The following is a 21,738-nucleotide window of genomic DNA, read 5'->3' as shown; positions in this document are numbered from 1 at the left end:
GTTTCTTCTTTGACTAGGTTGGGACATATTCTTGGTTCCCTCAGTAATTAATGAGTTAGATAAAATCTTTTACATGCATTTGCTTTATATTTGTATGACAATCATGATTTTACCTTTTAAAATAATCCTTTAGCAAGAACTTTAAATAGTTGATAGACTCTCCATTCTTTCTTTGCATTACGAACTCGCAGGTAGAGAAATCCGCCACAAATTTTAAAATGTTGATTTGTTTAATAGATTTTTATTAAATATTTGTGTCTTTGGTATTCAAAGATAGTCCTAAAGATAATGGGATGATGTGTTAATATGCTTTGCACTCTGCAAATCTGGGATCACTGGTCCGTAAAGATTCAAGGTTACCTGGCAACAGGGGTCAGGGCTGGGGATACTGTGAGGAACTCTGGCTAAAAGTGCTGGTGAAGCATTCAAGTCAGTGTTGCTCTGGAAAGAATGGAAGCCTCTTAAACTTAATGGCGAATTAGGCTAGGTGAATAGCTCAGATAATTTTTAAATTGGTTCAATTGGATTGTAGCAAGAATGCTTCTCTCTCTCTTTCCTAATGCCGCCCTAAATGGTTCCCCACATTACTGTTTTGTCTCATGCTTGACTCTGAAAACAGAGATAAATATTTGAGGAACCTTAAAACCAATAAAATAATAGATGTCATTTATTGGAAAGCCGTTATTTATAGACACTTTGCATTTATTATCAGAGTTATTCCTCACAGCAGTGGTCTCTAGAAAGTATTATTATCTATATTCTATGTGTGAGAAAACCAGTACTCAAAGAGACTAAATAACCTGTCCCAAAGTATCCATCTAGTAAGTGGAAGAACAGGGATTTGTACCCTTTTTTGCTCACCTGTGAAGCCACTGGGTTTAGCCATCATGCAACATGGGGTCTGTGTTGCTGGGCTCTCGAGTTCTACTTTTTGACTCTGAATACTGGTTTGACTGCTTCAGCTCCCCCCAGTATCACAGGCATTTAGGAGATGAATAAAAGAGAATCAGAGAAGAAGACTGAAAGGGACAGGTCTGAAATACAAGAGGAGAACCATGACTGAATGTGGTCACAGAGGGAAGAAGGGAGAGAATTCTAGGAAGAATAGAATGATCAACTATATCAAATAGTATTAGGATGTCAGTTAATATAATTAAAATGAGTTTGTGTCAAGCAATATGAAGTGATCATTGGCAATCATTGCCAGAAAATTTTAGCAGAGTGGAGACAGAAACCAGGTAATAGTCTCCTAAAGGTACATAGAATGTGAGGATACAGAAAAAAACATTGAAGACACAAGGGAGGGAGGAGATGCTGATGAAACCCCCTTGGAGACCTTACACAAGTAGAAAAGACCATGTAAAGGAGGGACAGATGCAGGAGCCTAGACATCAGAAGGGAAAATACCTGGGAAGCTTCAATTTCTTTGTGAAATAGGAGAGAAGTGTGCTTTTCGAGAAAGAGGGGAGGATGTAGGGGCGGCAGGGTAAATGAAGGACAACCAGTTTGTGTATGGGTTTGATTTGTCATTGTGAGGAATGCCAGAGACTACTCATTATGAACATATAAATAGTTGACCAGAGAGGGCTGCAGGCCAGCTGTCACTGGGCATCTGGAACAGTGACTGCATGGTGGTGTGATTTCTCCAGGAGGACTTGGGATCCCAAAATATTGGATTGTATTAACATTAGAGGTAGGAAAGTAGGTGAAGTGTGGAAGTGAAATGGTAGTGGTAGTAAAAGTAGCTAAAATGAGACCGGAGAAGAAGGGATGTGGTCTAGGTGTATTTATTTATTCACTTATTTTTTTAAAAAAAAAATTTAATGCTTATTTTTGAGAGAGAGACACACACACACAGCATGAGTGGGGGAGGGACAGAGAGAGAGAGAGAGACACAGAATTTGAAACAGGCTCCAGGCTCTGAGCTGTCGGCTCAGACACAGGGTTCGAACCCATGGACCGTGAGATCATGACCTGAGCCCTAAGTCGGACGCTTAACCAACTCACCCACCCAGGAACCCCAGTCTAGGTATATTTAAACAACTGAGCCTGGTTGGGGTCCTTAACTGGTACTACAAATGGAGAACCAGTTCTGAGGGCTTCTGTAGGAAGAACAGGGGTGATGATGGAACATCTTAGCTCAGATTTCATCTAAAGTGCAAGGTGAGGCATGCACAAGACAGTGCTGATGAAACAGTGAAAAACTCTCTCTATATCTCAACGCTGAAAATGCTAAAGGAATAAATTATTAAATACTAATTTTTCATTCTAATTGAAGCCATTTTAAATAGACTTCCCTTCCAGCTGTTTCTGAAATAGCATTAGTGTCTAGAGAAGTGATAAAAAAGGACTGATCTGTAGGAGTTTCTGATTATTTCTTTCTAAATTTTAGATTACTGCTAGCATTTTAGTCTGGGCTTTGTTTAGAGGCAATGCAAATTATCTACCCCACACCAGGAAATGTTTAAATAATTCTTGCAGGTGATGTCTTTATAGAATCTTCCAAAAAGTATGAAAGAGTGAGAAACCACCATGGAAATCTCAATGAATGTTTAAATTTGGAGATGGATAATTTGTTTTATTTCTGGACTTGATGAGGGTAATAGAAGTACTAGTTTTCTATTGATGGAGGGAAAAAGAGCTCCTTTCCAGTCACATCTCTGATTCTCATGTTAATAGATGGTAAGAAACAAGGGTGGGGGGGAGTAATTTTGATAACTAAATAAAATTAATTTACTACCAGTTGTTCGATTTTTGTGTGTTCAGTGCATTTTAGCCCAGTGTTACCTAACTTATGTGTTTAAAAAAAATCACAAAAGCTTAAAACAATTTGAAAGTAATTTGTTGTTAGTTAAGGAGAGAAGATGCGCTCTCTTCTTTATTCTCGTTTCAACCCTTGCATGACTCAGTATTAATTCATTTTCTGTTAATAGAGAGAGCCCATAAATAAAACAAAATCTGGAACTTAATATTTGTTGAAATCAGCCAAGAAAATGAGACATTGGATTGGCTTGTCTTGAACTTGCTTACATTCTCTCCTCCTTGAAGAAATATTAAGTTAAATCATCTACTTGGAAAGCTTGTAAGAGAATTTGAAGGGAGAAAAGGCAGCAGGGATCACAGTGAGTGTTAATGACTGACCCTCTGAGATAGACTTGGCAGTGGTGTCTGCAAATCCATCTTGAGTCATAAGGCTAATGTATGTACACAAGCCTATTAGGCTCTTGTCTCTGTGTCAGGCTCAGCATTTTCCTTTCCATTTTTCTATCTGGAAATACTATTAGTTGGCTAATGCACCTTGCTAGAGAGGCAAGAAAGACCTCAGGGATTTGGGATATGATAATGCCTTTGATCATGGCACAGATAATTTTTCTATGCATTTGGCCTCAAATAAAATGGCCTAACCCAAAAAGACTAACTTTTGAAAATTATTTTATTTTCTTTTTTTTAAAGTTTATTTATTTTGAGAGAGAGAAAGCATGTGCGCAGGCACACATACATGCGTGGGAAAGGGGCAGAGAGAAAGGGGAGAAAGAGAATCCCAAGTAAGCTTCCCACTGTTGGCACAGAGCCTGACGTGGGGCTCCAATTCATGAACCTTGAGATCATGACCCAAGCCGAAATCAAGAGTTGGATGCTTAATCAATTGAGCTACCCAGGAGCCCTTGAAAACTGTTATTTTCAAGCTTTTATTTTATCTCAATATCTTGAATTATGGTATTACAATTTTAATCATCTGTTTCCATATTCAAACCCAAACGAAGAGGGAAAAAAAATCCAAGAATCATATCAGAGCTGAGAAAAGTTGGATGGAATTTAAGAGCCTTCTAAATACTTAGTCATTTTTAATTACTTTAGTAATACTTTACTTTTGTAATACTTCATTTTTTAAATTTTTTCACAATATTTTAAAATAAAAAAAATTTAAATAGGGCATTCCTTTTCTTAACAATTTGTTTTCTAATTAATCTCCAGTGTGTGTCTGTGTGTGTGTGTGTGTGTATGTGTGTATATATATATGTGTGTGTGTGTGTGTGTGTATATATATATATATATATATTATATATACATATAATATATATATATATATATATATATATAATATATATATATATGTATAATATATAGATATATAGTAACCACCTGGGCTGAAACCTACTTTAGGTCAGAACTACATCAAGAAAAGATGGTTTTCTTCATTTTCTGCTTTCCTCATTATTGAACTTCTTCTTGGTACTCCCTTAGATGCAAATGTTATATAATCTTAAATATCTTAATACCACTCTTGAATTAGTATATTTGAACAGTAACATATTAATATTTTATTTTTTGAGAAAACCTATGTGTTAAAGATTTCTCAAAGTTTATTTTTTAGCCTTTTCTCTGTGTGGCTGCCCCATAGCAGGCCCCTAGCAGCTGGCTGTCTGCTGTTGGTCCTGATGCAAAATGTCAGGTCATTTGCTGGGAGTCAGGTCAGTAGGGCGGGGGGACTCTGGAAATGAATTCAGAGCCCTAGAATGCATTTTCTCATTTTTCCTCATGTCCTCTGTATTTCTCAAGGCTTCTAGGTACAGACTCTCAGAAAAGGAGAACCCAGGCACTCCTGGGAAAGCTCTGTCTCGTCATCTCCCTCCTTTCAGCTGCCCTCTATGCAGGAATTAACCTGTTTTGTGCAGCTGAGCTGTGCTAAATGATCCATAAATCATGAGACAGAGCTTTATTGGGGGGGGGGGGGGCGGTAAAGAATTCTCTTGCATTTAAAATGCTTGCAAATAGGTCCTTAAGAGTTGTCCAGAAGACACCTGGAATTAGTTGCATATATATGTATGTGCTATGTATATATATATATTATATATATCATATATTATAGATTTTATATATATAATATATGTATATATATGATTTTCAACAAATAAAATTTTGCATATCTCCATTTTATTACCACATCTTCAGGGTTTGAAAATCCTCTTCTCCCTTTCAGCAAAATTCCTGGTGTTTAGGAACATATGAACGGATCCCAAGCTACTTTCTACATAAAAACATACTAGAGGCAGAACTGAAAGACATTTTACAAGCCAAGACCCAGCCAGGCCCTGGAGTTCTCTGTTACTCTTTTAACCGTTGATAACATCGTCCAACCTGAAGCTGCTTAGAGCTGCGTTCAACAGCTCTCGGTTTTCAACGTTTGATGTTATCAGCTTTAACAGGGAAGCCAAAGCCAACAATGAACACTCAGGTCTCGGGAGACCAAATCAGGACGGACTGTGCCTAGACTCTTCTGTGAAAATGTGCGCATCTCTAATTGCTATGAATTCTGATTCGTTTTCCAGCAAATATTTGTTGTTAAAATTGTTTACAGGTGATTTCCATCACTGGTTTCATGAGAGCAGAGACCGGTGGGACCAGCACAGTTTCTGCCGCCTTTAGCAAAAGCTTCTGTGATGAAAGATGACAAAAAGTAATGCAACAGCCCGCTTCTCTGGAAGGAGCTAGTCGCAATGCCTAAGGGAAAGCATTCACTAACTCTTTTCTCATGAAAATCAGCCTTTGTTCAGAGCAGGAGAAGAACAAGCCGGGACTTTTACTGAGAGGGGTAGTAAATCAAGCCTTGGGCAACCCAAGGAACAAAGTTACAAGAAGGGCTCACCTCCTCATTAGGGCCTGCGACACTACCAAAAACAAATCATTTTCTCCAGTCCTGGCTCTTTGCAGAAAGTTAATCTACTATTCCCATAACATCATAGAGAGTAACATCAACCTGGACTGTAGAAGTAGGTTTTAATCACCTGAAATTTTCTTGTGAATTGGACAAAAAAACCTTTCTCAGTCACCAAGTAGATAGTAGCAGAGACAGAGCTCAGCCCCCAAAGCACCACCTGTTATTGCCACAACAGTACTCTCTCTTTTCCAAATACCTACCACAATCAGATACACTGAACCAGTCAATTCATTACTGCTGGAAATCAAGAAGTAGCAAGCCACCAATCCTTACTTGTAACTTGAAACATTTAATACATCTGGGTATAGACTGTGTCTCTTTTCTCTTAATTCTGATATCTGTTCTTCCCTTCACTCTAGATTCATGTTTCATTTTAATGGGGTTCTCTGCAGCCCACATTTTCCTGTTTAAAATTTGCCTCTGACAAGTAATTGTGTATAAATGTAAAAAGAGGTATTCGTTGTGACAACTGCATTGAAATAATTTTTATGACAAAATTACTTCTAAATTATTTTTTGGTAGTGCATGGATTTTCAGCTTGGTATTGTATAATTTATACACGGAATTGGATTATTCTGTCATTTAAAAAACAGGGGAACAGGAGACAGGAGAAGATCAAGTAGATTAATTTAAAGAGGTTACATTCATATGACCAGAATAGTTTTTTTTTTCCTCTATGTAAAAAAACACTTTAATGACGTTACTTCTCAATACAGAACTCTAACGCTTGAATCTCTTTACAGTGCAAACTATTTATATTGTCTTCAAGTTCACTGTGTACATGCCCACATATCTTCCCTCAACAGCTCTGTGCACAATTCGCAGTGCGAGTATGCCTCAGACCTTTTGTCCTCTTTCATTTCGTGCAGTTTCCTTCCTTTGCAGTTCTCCATGTTCCTCTCTGACTACATGTGTCCTATTCTCCAAGTCTCCCCTTCATAAAGAGCCTTTCTTGCCATTTCTCTCCTCTAAAGCTATTACTTACTTAGCATAGCTACCACTTATATCATATTAGAGATTATTAGTAAAGTCTGTTTTGTTTTGTTTTGTTTAGAAAAGTGAAATGAAAATGAGAGAAGTTAGGTGATGTGACATGAAAAATTTCTGACTGAGTGCATTAAGAACCAGGCTTAGTTTAATTGAGCAAGTAGGTATTGGAGTCTTACAATATGGAAATCATGAGATTTCTAAGAGCATCTGGGATGCCAAGTGAATTAGATAATCCATATCCCTGAAAGATGATTTACATACTTTTGGAACAAGTCACGCTATCCTTAAAATAAAAGAGTAAAAGTTATTGTCTGATATCTTCTAGCTCTAGAAATGAATGTCAAGGGCTTTTTGCAGACTTCAGGAAAAAATTTATATCAACACCAAGGAAAGATGGCAATGGTCTATTTGCAAACAAGCTTGGGAAGTTCACTTTTCTGAGAGTCCTTCCAAATGTGCATATGGGTTCATGTGATGGTCAATTCTATGTGTCAACTTGGCTAGTCCAGATTATCTAGATATTTGGTCAAACACATCTGGATGTTGGTTTGGAGGTATTTTTTTAGATGAGATTATCATTTAAATCACTAGCCTCTAAGTAAAGCAGATGATCCTTCATAATATGAATGGGCCTCATCCAATCAGTTGAAGGCCCTAACAGAAAAAGATGGATTCCTCCCCTAACCCCCAAAAAGGGCATTATGATTGTAGCTGCCTTTTGATTTGAACTAAAGCATCAACTCTTTCCTTGGTCTCCAGCCAGCTGCAGATTTTGGACTTGTCAGCCTCCACAATTGCATAAGCTAATTCCTTCAAAGAGGTTTTCTCTCCCCCCACCCTATTGGTTCTGTTTCCCTGGAAAACTCTGACTACTATGGCCAAGGTCCCTTTCAGCTCTATCTCCCTGTGATTTATGTATAAAATGGAATTTCTCCTTTGAATCCATGGACCAACCTTGTTTGTATAAAAATCTTTGTCTACATTTGTTATTTATAATTAGTTTGCATCCACACTTCATCAGAGAGATGAACGTTTTCAAGATCCTTGATACGTATTTGGGTTATAGAAAATATCATAGCATTTTATGACATGCTCCCTGCATTTATAATTTTTGAATTAAATAGCACAGAGAAGTAATTTTAGAATGTGTGTAATTTGCATAGCCTCATTTATTTTACTTCTCCTTCTTCCCTCTGAAGTCCCCCCCCCCACAACCTTTCATTCTATGCCTTGAGATGGCATCAGTGCTAGTCTATGAATATCAATTTTTTTCCCCATAGGTCTTAATCTTCTTGGTTGTTGTGGAAAAGAAATCACTGTCTGAAGCCCTTCATATGAGAAATTAGTAGCTCCTAAAATACGGCTGGAGCAAAAGGGAATTTTCCAGCCACATCTGTAGGATAATATACCCTTGCAAACAGTTTAACTCCGTCCTCCTAGACATTGTACTTTCGTTTTTACTGAAAACTGACCTGAACGCACCCGTGTTTATCAATGCCCTATGCCATGTTTCTCTCTGATGCCCTATTAATAGGGCTTAGCTTCATCCATTCTTTTAATTTTATTCAGCAAATACTTACCTAGCTTCTAGTAAACACTGGAGATAAAGCATGGACCGAGTAGACTTTTGTCTGCACTGTGCAGCATGCATCTGGGAGGAAAAGGAGAATGTCACTACCAAATGCATCAAGCTTGGGAAACTCAAGTCCAAAAATAAGAAAAAAAAAAAAAAAAGAAAATCTATGGAATGTGTGGGATTACAAAGTCGGGGTGTGTAACAGACTGTTTTCTTTCTCCTATGTCATTTCATGTCTTCCAGATTTCTGTTGACCAGAGTTGCTGCCCTAACCCCTACTGGTCAGGTTGGAAGACAAGCCTTAAGGATGTTACAGGTAAGCATTTTGGACACAGAGCTTTCAGTGGCGATATCAGTACATTTTGAGAGAAGTTTTTTAAATTACAAAAATAATTATGTTCATTATAAAAACTTAAGAAAATAGAGAATCAGTTTAAAAAAATATAGTCTAACATGAAAAGATGCTCAACATCACTCATCGTCAGGGAAATACAAATCAAAATCACATTGAGGTACCACCTCACACCTGTCAGAGTGGCGAAAACGAACAACTCAGGAAACAACAGATCCTGACGAGGATGTGGAGAAACAGGAACCCTCTTGCACTGTTGGTGGGAATGCAAACTGGTGCAGCCGCTCAGGAAAACGGTGTAGAGGTTCCTCAAAAAATTAAAAATAGAATTACCTTATGCCCCAACAATAACACTGCTAGGAATTTATCCAAAGGATATAGGAGTGCTGATTCATAGGGGCACATGTACCCCAGTGTTTTTAACAGCACTTTCAACAATAGCCAAATTATGGAAAGAGTCCAAATGTCCATCAACTGATGAATGGATAAAGAAGATGTGGTTTATATATACAATAGAATATTACTTGGCAATGAGAAAGAATGAAATCCTGCCCTTTGCAACAACGTGGATGCAACTGGAGGATATTATACTAAGTGAAATAAGTCAGAGAAAGAGATATTGTATGTTTTCACTCATTTGTGGAACTTAAGGAATGTAACAGAAGATCATGGGGGATGGGAAGGGGAAAAACAGTTTCAAACAGGGAGGCAAACTATAAGAGACTCTTAAATACAGAGAACAAACTGAGGGTTGATGAGGGGAGGGCAGGGGAGGGGGGAAAATGGGTGATGGGCATTGAGGAGGGCACTTGTTGGTATGAGCAGTGGGTGTCGTATGTAAACAATGAATCACGGGAATCTACCCCCAAAACAAAGAACACACTGTATACACTGTATATTAGCCAACTTGACAATAAATTATATTTTAAAAAGATGAATAAACATTAAAAAATTAAAAAAAAATATATAGTCCTTGGAGAAAGAACCACTGTTAACACTTTATTATAATATACAATGTAATTAAATATGTATATATTAAAGCAGATCCTTAAAAAAATCAGACTCCCGTCCCATATAGTATTTTGTAGTCTCTGTTACTTAAAATTATGTTGCAGATTTCTTTTCCATCATGAAGTCTTTTTCTCGAACTTGACATTGAATGGCTGCACAGGTGCCCTAATGTACCTGACCCATGCACTATTGTTGGACATTTAAGCTTTCTCCATTTGTTTCTCTCATCACTGCATCTCTGATCATTCCCTCAAGATAAAGTCACTGAAGTAAAATTGTTGGGTCAGAGTGAATGCACATTTTTAGCATTCTTAATGTGTACGGCCCGATTGTGCCAATTCACGTTGCTACCAGCAATGCACACAGACCCTAAAGAGGTCATATTAAAAAAAACAAAAAACAAAAAACAAAAAGCAAATGCAAAGCAAAGGCTGGCAGGTAAGATGAACAGGCATGTGGTGCCAGTGCTAAGCCCCACCAGCCTCCCACATGAGCACTGCTGCCTTTGGAGAAGGTAGTCTCTATTCCAGTCAGAACTGGCTCTGTAGGTTGTCTTTAAGCCCATGTTTTGATGAAGCAGCTTGGAGGTTTAATGGGTATTTTACAAGCAAGATTTGGGCATTCTTCCAATTCTGGCCAGTGTTTATTCAGTCAGCCAAATCACCTTCCTGGCACAAAGCTGCCCAAGTCAGAGACTCTTTTCCCTTGCAGGTGTCTGGGCCTCTGCATTACACGTATATCGAGCTTAGAAACCCATCTTTCTTCTGCATTTTCTCTTTTGTTCCAGGATGCAGAGAAGGGATGCTCTCCAGTTCTGTTCTCTTACAGAGCCTCTGCAATCCTGTCAGTCTTCCCCATGGGATAGATCATTTCCCTGCTTACCACTCTCCAGTGGTTTCCTGTGCTATTTAGAATAAATTGAGAAGTATCCACTCAGTCTTCAACCCTGATCCTAGCAGAGCCCTATTCAAACATGCACTGAAAATATTTTAATCCTGTGTATCTCATGCCTGCAAGGCCTCAAATGGAGGTGCACGGGTTAGGGATCAGAAGTCTCTCTCGCACTATCAGAGGTAACCTTTAGATAATCTTGTGCAAATTTAGCATTGTCCCAGACCCCATGTTTACCTTACAATACCTTAAGGAGTTCAATTCACACAAAATTCTTTAGGTTCTTTAATTCTTTTTTAACTTATGTGAAGGAAGTTTTACATTAATTATGCTTTTTTGATCTCATTTCATTTACTATTTACCTACTTTACTCTCTAATTTCTTACATGAGATTAAAAGATAGACTTTATCTTTTAAGTATATCTTTTTTAAGTCCCAAGGAAGTTATCTGGCACATACACAAGCCTTCAAAACAGATTTAATTTTCTCTCCAGGAAGCTCTCTCTCCCTCTTTCTTTTTCTTTCTTCCCTGACAAGACACAAAATGAAAGAAACCAAAAAGCATGTCAAAATAATGAAGGGGGGAGAATAATAATATTCTTCCTTTTATTATTTCTTAATTGAAGAATTTGCTACCTTGCTTTCTATATTTCCATTTCCAAATTTGATTAATTGGGAAACTCATCACCATAACAGCTGGAGAATATTCAGGGGGCATGAAATTTATTTTTTGATCTGGGTTCTGCCTGCTAATCATCGTGTGACTTTTGGTAGACATCTGCAATACTGTTTTCTTGTAAAAGAAGTTTTAACTTGGTGTCCTCTAAGTCTAACAGTGTCAAGGAAAAGTCAGTTGACTTACAAACTCGAGTTATTTTATTATTATTATTATTATTTTAGCTTTTATTTATTTTTGAGAGAAAGAGAGCGGCAGCAGGAAAGGGGCAGAGAGAGAGGGAGACACAGAATCTGAAACAGGATCCAGGCTCTGAGTTGTCAGCACAGAGCCTGACATGGGACTCGAACCCATGAACCATAAGATCATGACCTGAGCCGAAGCTGGATGCCTAACTGCCACCCAGGCGTCCCTACACTCGAGTTATGGTACACATATTCAAAACAAAACAAAACAAAACAACAACCTTTCTGATTATCTCAAAAAATAATAATTAAAAGACCCAACTCTCAAAAATAAGAGTAAGGATCAGGAGCTCTGATAGCACTGGTCCCACGGCTGTGAATGGCAGCCTTTGGCTGGACATGAGTAGTGTCAGCTCCATCTTTATGGGTGTATTCTCTGCATTGGGCCATACCTATTTTTGTTTGGTTTTGGTCATTTATGGCCCTGAAGATGTGAGAGTTTGCTTGCCCTTGATGATACGATCTCCCACGTGCCTTCTTCCTCTGACACCCCCGGGAGACCTCGCTAATTGCCCATGTTTTTCTTCTTTTCTCTTCCATGTCACCATTTGAGAGAGCCTGGGACTATTCTGTGCTTTCTGGACTACGGTCCACATCATGGGTAAAGACTGTCTTTACTATGTGTGCAGTTGAGGTGAGAAGCTTGAAAGAAAGAAATGGGAGGTGGGGTGGGGTGAGGATTGGTGACTTGAGAGGAAATGGCAGAGTTTTGGCTTTTCTCCTTCATGTGTCTGAACAAGTTCATGTCGACCTTGCAATTAATTTATAAAATGGCACTCATTTAGAATAGGTTAAAAAATCTGAGTCCCCCTCTAATTTTGGCTATATTAGGAACTGGAGAATGTTTAATGGTCTTATGAAGAGGAAGTACAAAAGGGAGCTAAAATTATATTTATGTATTTGTTTTTTAAGAAAATCACTTGTGTGTATGTTTTGGGGAAAGCAAAATTGCAGACAGATTTGGAAAAGATGATTACTAATCAAAAGGTGGATGGTTTTCAAAAACAAAATGGGAACAGGGGGTCCTGGGTGGCTCAGTCGGTTAAGCGTCTGACTTTGGCTCAGGTCATGAATTCACAGTTCCTGGGTTCGAGCCCTGCATCGGGCTCTATGCTGACAACTCAGAGCCAGGAGCTTGCTTAGGATTCTGTGTCTCTCTCTCTCTCTCTGCCCCTTCCCTGCTCATGCTCTGTCTCTCTCTGTCTCAAAAATGAATAAACGTTAAAAAAAAAAAGAAGTCATGTCTTCCATTTATAAATAAATAAATAAATAAATAAATAAATAAATAAATAAATACAAAATGGGGATAATGACTGGGACTGGCAAGACTGGGGAAAAAACTGGCAAAGACACATTATGCTACACTGTCCCAGCAGCACAAATGTACTAATGGTGAAATTAGACTGTCTGAAAGGAAATGAAGGTCTTATCAGAGGAATGAAGAAAATTTCATTTTTGTTCCCCAAGATTATCAGCATCATCTGTGACTGATGACGAAGGACGGCTTAACATCCTCCCTAAGGAATCATTGCCAATGTGCTCTTTGGCCCAAACTCACGTGGACTACATGACAAAGACATAATTTTGCCCTAATTCTTAAAAGAGCAGGAAAACACTGACGTAATCCATTTGTTTAATTCTAGAAAATCTTTCCCTGAAGTCTGTTTTTACACTGCCAAACTGAGAAGGGATGTCTGAAGGAGTAATTAAAGGCTTGAAACATGAAAGAAAGAGAAAACCTTATTGAAGTCTGGGGACTTAGTGAGAATAATGGGAACCAAGGGAAATTTAGATGGGCAAACACAATGCGCTGAGCAAGTATCTGTCAATATTGTACAAGATTTTGAAAGTTGGTGCTGGTGACAGCCAGTCGGCTCCAGTTTACTTTTGCATAATCTATGCTAAGCAAATAAGCGTTTTATACAAGGTTGCCAGAGGCAAAGTAAGGTCTGTTTGGGACTCTGAGAGTTTGGGCTGTTCCCTCTTGATTACAGATTGGTGTAGGTAACACATTAAATTCCTTTCCTTAGAACTTGTACATTTAGCACAGTTAGATAGAGTTATTATTTGTTATGACCCGAATATGTAAACTCTTTTTATGTTAGTTTTATTTTTATTATTTTTTAATGTTTATTTATTTTGAGAGAGAGCGAGCCAGTGAGTTGGGGAGGGGCAGAGAGAGGAGACAGAGACTCCCAAGTAGGCCCCACGTTATCAGCACAGAGCCCATCTCAGAGCTCCAACTCACAAACCGTGAGATCATGACCTGAGCCAAAATCAAGAGTCCGATGCTTAACCAGATGAGCCATTTATGCGCCCCATATAAACCTTGTATTTTAAAATTACTATCCTATAGGGGCACCTGAGTGGCTCAGTTGGTTGAGCGTCTGACTTCAGCTCAGGTCATGATCTCACGGCCAGTGAGTTTGAGCCCCGCATCCGGCTCTGTGCTGACAGCTCAGAGCCTGGATCCTGTTTCAGATTCTGTGTCTCCCTCTCTCTCTGACCCTCCCCCGTTCATACTCTGTCTCTCTCTCTCTCTGTCTCAAAAATAAATAAACATTAAAAAAATTAAAAAAAAATAAAATTACTATCCTATAATGCTAATTCGAAGGTACATACACTAAAATTCTGTAGGCCATCTCAACTGGACGTAGTCAAAACTGAAGTCATTCTTTGTTTTTTTTTTTCCCTATTTCACTGCTTGATCTGTTTCCCTTGTCTTTTTACCAGGTCTTCCTCTTCTTTATAACCCATTCACATTTGCCTGATTCAGAGACTGTTTCTCAACCTTGGTAGTTCTTGCGTGAACACTCTCAGGTTCATGGCTTTAGTAATATATTTACGCTGCCTTCTACATTGCTAGCTACAGTGCCCACCCAACCCTTGAAATTCACATTTGTACATTCAACTGCTTACCCAACATCTCCACTTTTCTGTATCTAATCGTCTCAGTATCTAATAGATACCTCAAAGTTTACATGTTTTGAGAACCATTGACCTTAAACTCCAGCTTAGGGAATTTGTTTCTCTAAAAGTGCTAGGGATGCAATAAAAACATGCTAGCTATCTATTGAATGCAGTAGTAAATGATTGCCCTAATTTACTCTCAAATTTGCATCTTACACTAAATCTGTTTTTTTTTTTTTTAAGTATACTACTGTATATCCAGCTAGCCAAGGTAGAACACTTATAGTCTCCCTTCTTCCTAAGTCTCTCGTTCCACATCAAATCAATCAGTAAGTCCAATTCTACATGAGAAAATCATCTGTAATCCATTTCTTTCTGCTCCTGCTGCCACTGTGGATTCTTGTCTTCCTAACAAAAATATTTTACTCTCTGTTAGGGACTGCATTGTGCCTGTACCACCACCAAATTTATATGTCAAAGCCCTAATCCCCAGTGCCTCAGAATGTGATTATATTTGGAGGGCCTTTAAAGAGGTAATCAAATTAAAATGAGGCCACTAGGGTGGGCCCTAATCCAATCTGACTGTGTCCTTATAAAAAGGGGATATTAGGACACACACAGAGACATTGGTGATGTGATGAACCCAGGAAAGGCTATGTGAGGACACAGCAAGAAAGTGGCCATCTGAGAGCCAAAAGAGAGACACCTCAGGAGGAAACAAACCTTCCCAACACTCTGACCTTGGACTTCCAGACTCCAGAACTGTGAGAAAACAAATTTCTGTTTTTTAAGCCACTTAGTTTGTGGTATTTTGTTATGGCAACCACAGCAAACTAATACATCTCCCCTCAGAAGATCCTCTAGTTGCCCCTAACAAAACACCGTGTCTCTTCTCTCTTTCTCCTTCCCTATCTGTATGGATAGATATATAAGTATAGATATAGCTCCACTCATCTTAGGTAGGTGACAAGAAAAATACCTGTAAATAGTAAATAGAGATCTGAAGGATAAAACGGGATCTCATCCATCTTTCTGTCCAATCGCTATGTTGCTATGTGATCTTTCTTAAACATCCTGATTATAAATAAGCATGTTACCTCACTGCTTCAAGAAACTTCTGGCTCATTAACTGACAGTAAGTTCCAATGTCTTAGCATTGTATACAAAGCCCTTTACATTTTGTTTTTTCTTGACCTGTTTTTCCAAGTCCCTGTGATCTATAGCCTGAGAAAGAGAACAGAGCAAAAGGCTGAAGGTCAGAGAGTGACAGCGATGAGCGAGGAAGCCACAGGTGATCTTCCCAGTTCTGGTGCCAGTTTCTCAGGCCCCGTAAGCTATGTGCCAGGCACTATTATACGCCTTTTATACATAGACTCTCACTTCAATACCATGAAACACAGATTATGTGTCCTGCTTAGGGTCTCACAGCAAATGAGTAGCAGAGTTGAGATGTGAGCCCACACAGTCCAGCTATGCTATTTTGCCATTTGCACACTACTCTTTCCAGGATGCTTCAGTTGTTGTTGATGTGTGTAATAAAACATGCACATGCTTTGTTTGTTTATTAAGATAGCTCAGATTAGTGTCTATTACCAGCAGTAAGGTAGAGTAAAAACCTTAAATAGTCTAGCTTAAATGTCACATTATCTAGGGGGGACAAGGAGGCAAAGTTATGCAACCCCCCATTTTCTTGCTAACCCTTTCCACTTACCTTCATAATAACCCTTATCAAATCACTCCGTAATTGTTTGTCTCTGGGTTTTTCTCCAACATCTTGTACAGCATGTAGTAAAAACTAAAACAAGGGATAATTATTTTTCTTCTCCCATACCCTGTAAACACCTCTAAGGGAATCGCTACATTGTGCTGTTAGTATATACCCTCTGATATACACTCTTGATGAATGGCTGATTCAGGTAATTAATCAGAGCACATTGGCAATTCCATATTACTAGTGATCATAAGTAAAGATTGCATTGCATGGGGGGGCAGGGTTGGGAATAGAACAGAAAACCCAAAGAGAAATTCTAAGGGCTTTCACTGGATTATCTGAGAATTCTGCTTCCTGCCTGGAAAACAAAATTATAATAGCTGATAGATTCTGAGACTAGTTTAGGAGGCGTGAAATCAGGATTCCAGAGGACTAGGGACTTCTCTCATTGCATCTTACTTTCTTCCTCTCTCTCTTGTCTTATTTTTTTTCCAGATTGTACCTATGATGTTCTTAAAGACAAAAAGGGTGGTTTTTTATAGTTATGATGGATACTGAGGGCCTTGTTTTGAAAACCTGTTAGATAAAGGCTTACTAACAACCTTCCTTTCCGCTCATTCTGATTTTGTTATCAGACTACAAGTTCACAAAGATTGGCTGGGAATTGAGAATTCCTGAAGTTGTAAATACTTTTGAAGCATAGAGGTCCATTGCAGTTTCCATGCTAAAACTTCCAGTTACAAAAACAAAAAACAACAAAAACAAAAACCCAAAAAAACAAACAACTACCCCACCCCAATTTGAAACATGCAGCTTTATAGATTAGTGGAAGGAACTATTTTTAAATGTGTAGAAAGAAAACATAGTAAGAGGAAGAATTGTTTCCTGGAGCTGGTAGAATTTTGTTATCAGCATTTCTAATTGAATAAACCAAAACCCCCTCCAGGTTGTTTTTGTTGTTGTTGTTGTTGTTGTTGTTTTTTGTTGTTGTGTTTTGTTTTGTTTTTTACTTTGTATTCCTTATAAGTATTAATTCTGTAAGAGAAAGTAGGTTTGGATGCTAAAAAGAAGTAATATAACCTGGTGAATTCCAAATAATTTTCCCCATCTTTGTCCCAGAATATACATAGATCTCTCACGTATGGAAACATAAGGAAAATATTAGAGAAGGCAATTCTATGAATCCTAAGTATTTTATTTTTATTAAATTAAAAAAAAATAAATAGTTGAGTATAGTTGGCACATAACGTTACATTAGTTTCAGGTGTACAACTTAGTACACATCAGATCTGACAAATTTGTATATTATGCTATGTTTGCCACAAGTGTAGCTATCGACTGCATTTTCCTGATGATGAGTGATGTTAAGCATCTTTTCATGTATCTCTTGGCCATCTATCTGTACGTCTTACTTGGAAAAATGTCTATTCAGGTCCTCTGCCCATTTTTAATCAAATAATTTTTTTTTTTTTTTTTGGTGTTGAGTTATAGAGGTTCTTCACAGATTTTGGATATGAACCCCTTATTGGATGTATAATTTGCAAATATCTTCTCCTATTCTGCAGGTTGTCTTTTTATTTTGTTGATGATTTCTTTTGCTGTGCAGAAGTCTTTGGCTTTGATATAGTCCTGATAGTTTATTTTTCCTTTTGTTTCCCTTGCCTGAGGACACATATCTAGTACAATGTTGCTACGACAATGTCAGAGAAATTATTGCCTGTGTTCTTTTCTATGATTTTTATGAGTATACAGGGGGTTGAGGCCTGATAGTTCTCACATTTAGGTCTTTAATCCATTTTGAGTTTATTTTTGTGTATGGTGTTACAAAGTAGTCCATTTAATTCTTTTACATGTGGCTTTCCAGTTTTTCCAGCTCTGTTTATTGAAGAGACTGTCTTTTTTCCATTGTATATTCTTGCCTGCTTTGTCATACATTAATTGACCATATAATTGTGGGTTTATTTCTGGGGTCTCTCTTTTATTCTGTTGATCCATGTGTCTCATTTTGTGCCACTACCATACTTTTTTGATTACTACAGCTTTGTAGTAAATCCTGAAATTTGGAACTGTGATGCCTCCAGTTTTGTTCTTCTTTGTCAAGATTGCTTTGGCTTAAATTCTAAATATTTAAAGCAGAGGGTCTTACAGTAAGAATATCTGATATCTCTATTATCACGGCTCCATAGATTAATGCACACATTTGCCTGTTATCCCACAAAAGCACAAGTTGCTTTTGTTTTTAATAGCAGATTTTTTTTTTTCCTATAACAATTACAAATATATCAAGGATGCTGGTACTGTGAATGCTACTCCAGGACAGAGTATAACAAATTTTTGAAGTCTAAAATAGCATGAAAACGAATGTTTGCAAATGTCCTCACAGAAGTTCTTAGAAGACAGGTAAAGACCTCAGTCTCAGCATCCAACAGAATTTCGACACATGGAAATTTTTATTTGGGCAACTGTGACTGTTATTCCTAGAAACCAAAGGGAGGCCTCATTAACCAGTTCAGCCACATTCCCCAAAGCTAGGGCTGCAGAGCCAGGTTCACCCTCCAAGAAATCTCCACCTGTGGGATAATTGGTTCCATAGATACTTGTGAAAAGTGACTGGCTTCAATTCCAGAAAAAGTACCATTGATTTGGATGACTGTACCTTTCCTGAGTAGCCCAAAAGCTGGGCAAAGTTAGGGCAGTGAGATATTGGAGTCACTGTGGATAGGCATCCACTCAAGAGTTGGTGAAAAGTAGGCCTTACAAAATCATCTAGAGTGAGAGAAATTCGATCAACGAGTATACAGGGGGTTGGGAACTGACTGCCAATGGCAAGAGTGAATTTTCTGAGTTGATGGAAATAATCTGATTGAGGAGTTTGTTACATGGGTATGTATTTTGTTAAAACACTTCCAACTGTACATTAAAATGGATTAAATTTATCATATTTAAATAAAATTATATCTTACAACATGATAAAAGATGAAAATCAGCATTGGGAGGGTGACCGGCTTTGGATGCAGAATCTTAGGGCAAAATGGGGGGAAAAGAGTGTCCTGAGGGCCACCTGAGTGCCTTAGTTGGTTGAGCGTCTGACTTGATTTCAGTTCAGGTCATGATCTCACGGTTCGTGGGTTTGAGCCCTGTGTTGGCCTCTGTGCTGACACTGTGGATCCTGCTTGGGATTCTCTCTCTCTCTCTCTCTCTCTCTCTCTCTCTCTCTCTCTCTCCCTCCCTCCCTCCCCCTCCCTCCCTCCCTCTCTCCCTCCCTCCCTCTCCCTCCCTCCCTCTCTCTCTCTCCCTCCCTCTCTCTCTCTCCCTCCCTCTCTCTCTCTCCCTCCCTCTCTCTCTCTCCCTCCCTCTCTCCCTCTCTCTCTCTCTCTCTCTCTCTCTCTCTCTCTCTCTCCCTCTCCCTCTCCCTCTCTCCCTCTCCCTCTCCCTCTCCCTCCCTCTGCCCCTCATCCACTTGCACTCTCCCCCTCAAAATAAATAAAATAAAAGCAAAAAGTGCCCTGAAAATGTCCCCTTTCTGAACCTGATGAGCCTCTTTTTCTTCCTCCTAGCCTTCCTCCTAGTATAGGGTTCCCTGGAGGGCCCCTCAGACTCCTCAAGCAGAACTTCTCATCTAAAATTTCCCTTTGTCTCCTCTGCACACAATTCTATCCCTGCTCTCACACTTCTTCATCTCCTGGTCTGTCCATTCATCACTGCATCCCTAGCACCTAGATGTTCTACAAATATGTATTTAATGAATGAATGGATAAGTAAATGAAAGAATGAAGGAAGGGAGGGAGAGAAGAGAAAGGAAAGCTAAACAACTCATGCCAAGACATCAGTGCCTTATAGCAAACTTTATCCTTCCCAATCTTTCCTTATCTTCCTTATTCTTTTTCAGTAAAAAAAAAACAAAACAATTTCTAGGGGGAGAAGTATCCCAAAGAAATGTATTTATTCTTCTAGACAATTAAAAAGACACTTAAATTAGAAGAAAAATTGATGCATTGACTAAATGCTTAAAATTCATTCAGTCACACATTCATGCTGAGTGGGTGATTGAAAGGGAGATTTGGGATGGAAGGGTCTGCCCAAGTCCCCCACTCTGTTTTCTGCTTCGCCCTGCAGAAGGTGGCTAATTCTAGCAGCACAGCCCAGGGAACAGCCAGGCTTGAAGTCAATTAGACATGGGGTCAAATCTCAGCTCTGCCACTTAAAAGCCACATGACATTTGAAATGATGCTTAATCTCACTAACCCTGTTTCCTCCTCCACAATGGACAGTTAATATTACCTATCCCATTAGATGATAGGGACCACATGAGTAACAAATGTGCTTGAAATTTGTTCCTTCTTTCCCCCTTTTCCTGACCCCCAGGCACTCCCCATCCTAACCCTACCAGCATTCCAGCAGGAACCCCGAGACCAAGTGGCACTTGCAGGGGGGGCCAGTTACAGGGCAGTATGTGATAGGACAAGTCCAGGGTGAACAAATGGTGGTATGGTCAGGGGTGTGGTGAGTATGTGCTAGGTGACAGAAAATGAAGAAACATTCCTGTCTATAATAATATTCAACTTTAAATGATAAATATTCTGAGATAATGATTAAGTGATAAATATATCTTGTAGATGTTCTCCAAGAGGACAGGGATTTATATCTCTTTGGTTCCCTGCTCTTCTGCCAGGGAATGAAGTCTGATAAGTCTGATACAGAGGAGGCACAGATCTTTGTTGTATAAAAGAATGTTTAACCCAAAAACTTAAAGCAAGACCAGAACAAATGAGCAAAACTCTTCTCTTGAAATGACTTAGGATCCGGATGGCCACTGACACTTTTCAAGATGAGTTTTATAAATGGTTTTGCTCTGAGAGCATTACAATTGTCTGCAAAGTTGCCTGGGCACAATTGAAGAAGGAAAGTTTTGAATGTTGATCTTCACTGAATCATTTGTTTTCTGGGTGTTGAGTTTGATAAATTCTTTACAGGTTTTGGATACTAACCTTTATCCTATTTGCCATTTGCAAATATCTGCTTCCATTCTGTCGATTGCCTTTTAGTTTTGTTGATTGTTTCCTTCACTGTGCAGAAGCTTTTTGAAAGTTTTTGAATGCTTCTCTATATATCTAGCTCACAAAACAGAATTTTTTAAATTGTAAATTAATGAAAAATCTGTGTAAATAAATGCAAAACTATAAAGAAGATGAAATCCTGTGACCCAGAGATGCACAATTTTAAGATGTACCACCAATATATTTTTCTAATTTTTTTAAAATTTAGATTCAACTTAGTTAACATACAATGTAGTCTTGGCTTCAGCAGTAGAACCCAGTGATTCCTTTCTCACATATGACACCCAGTGCTCATCCTGAAACATGCCCTCCTTAATGCCCATCACCCATTTAACCCATCCCTCCCTCAGGTAACCCTCAGTTTGTTCTCTGTATTTAAGACTCTCTTACGGTTTGCCTCCCTCTCTGTTTTTATCTTATTTATCCTTCCCTTCCTCTATGTTCATTTGTTGACTTTCTCAAATTCCACATATGAGTGAAATCATATGACATTTGTCTTTCTCTTACTGACTTATTTCGCTTAGCATAATATCTTCTAGTTCCATCCGTGTGCTTGCAAATGGCAAGATTTCATTCTTTTTCATCACTGAGTAGTGTTCC

Source organism: Panthera onca, chromosome C2, assembly GCF_046562875.1.
Source record: "Panthera onca isolate mPanOnc1 chromosome C2, mPanOnc1 haplotype 2, whole genome shotgun sequence".
NCBI classification, from domain to species: Eukaryota; Metazoa; Chordata; class Mammalia; order Carnivora; family Felidae; genus Panthera; species Panthera onca.
This window is presented reverse-complemented; position numbering follows the sequence as displayed.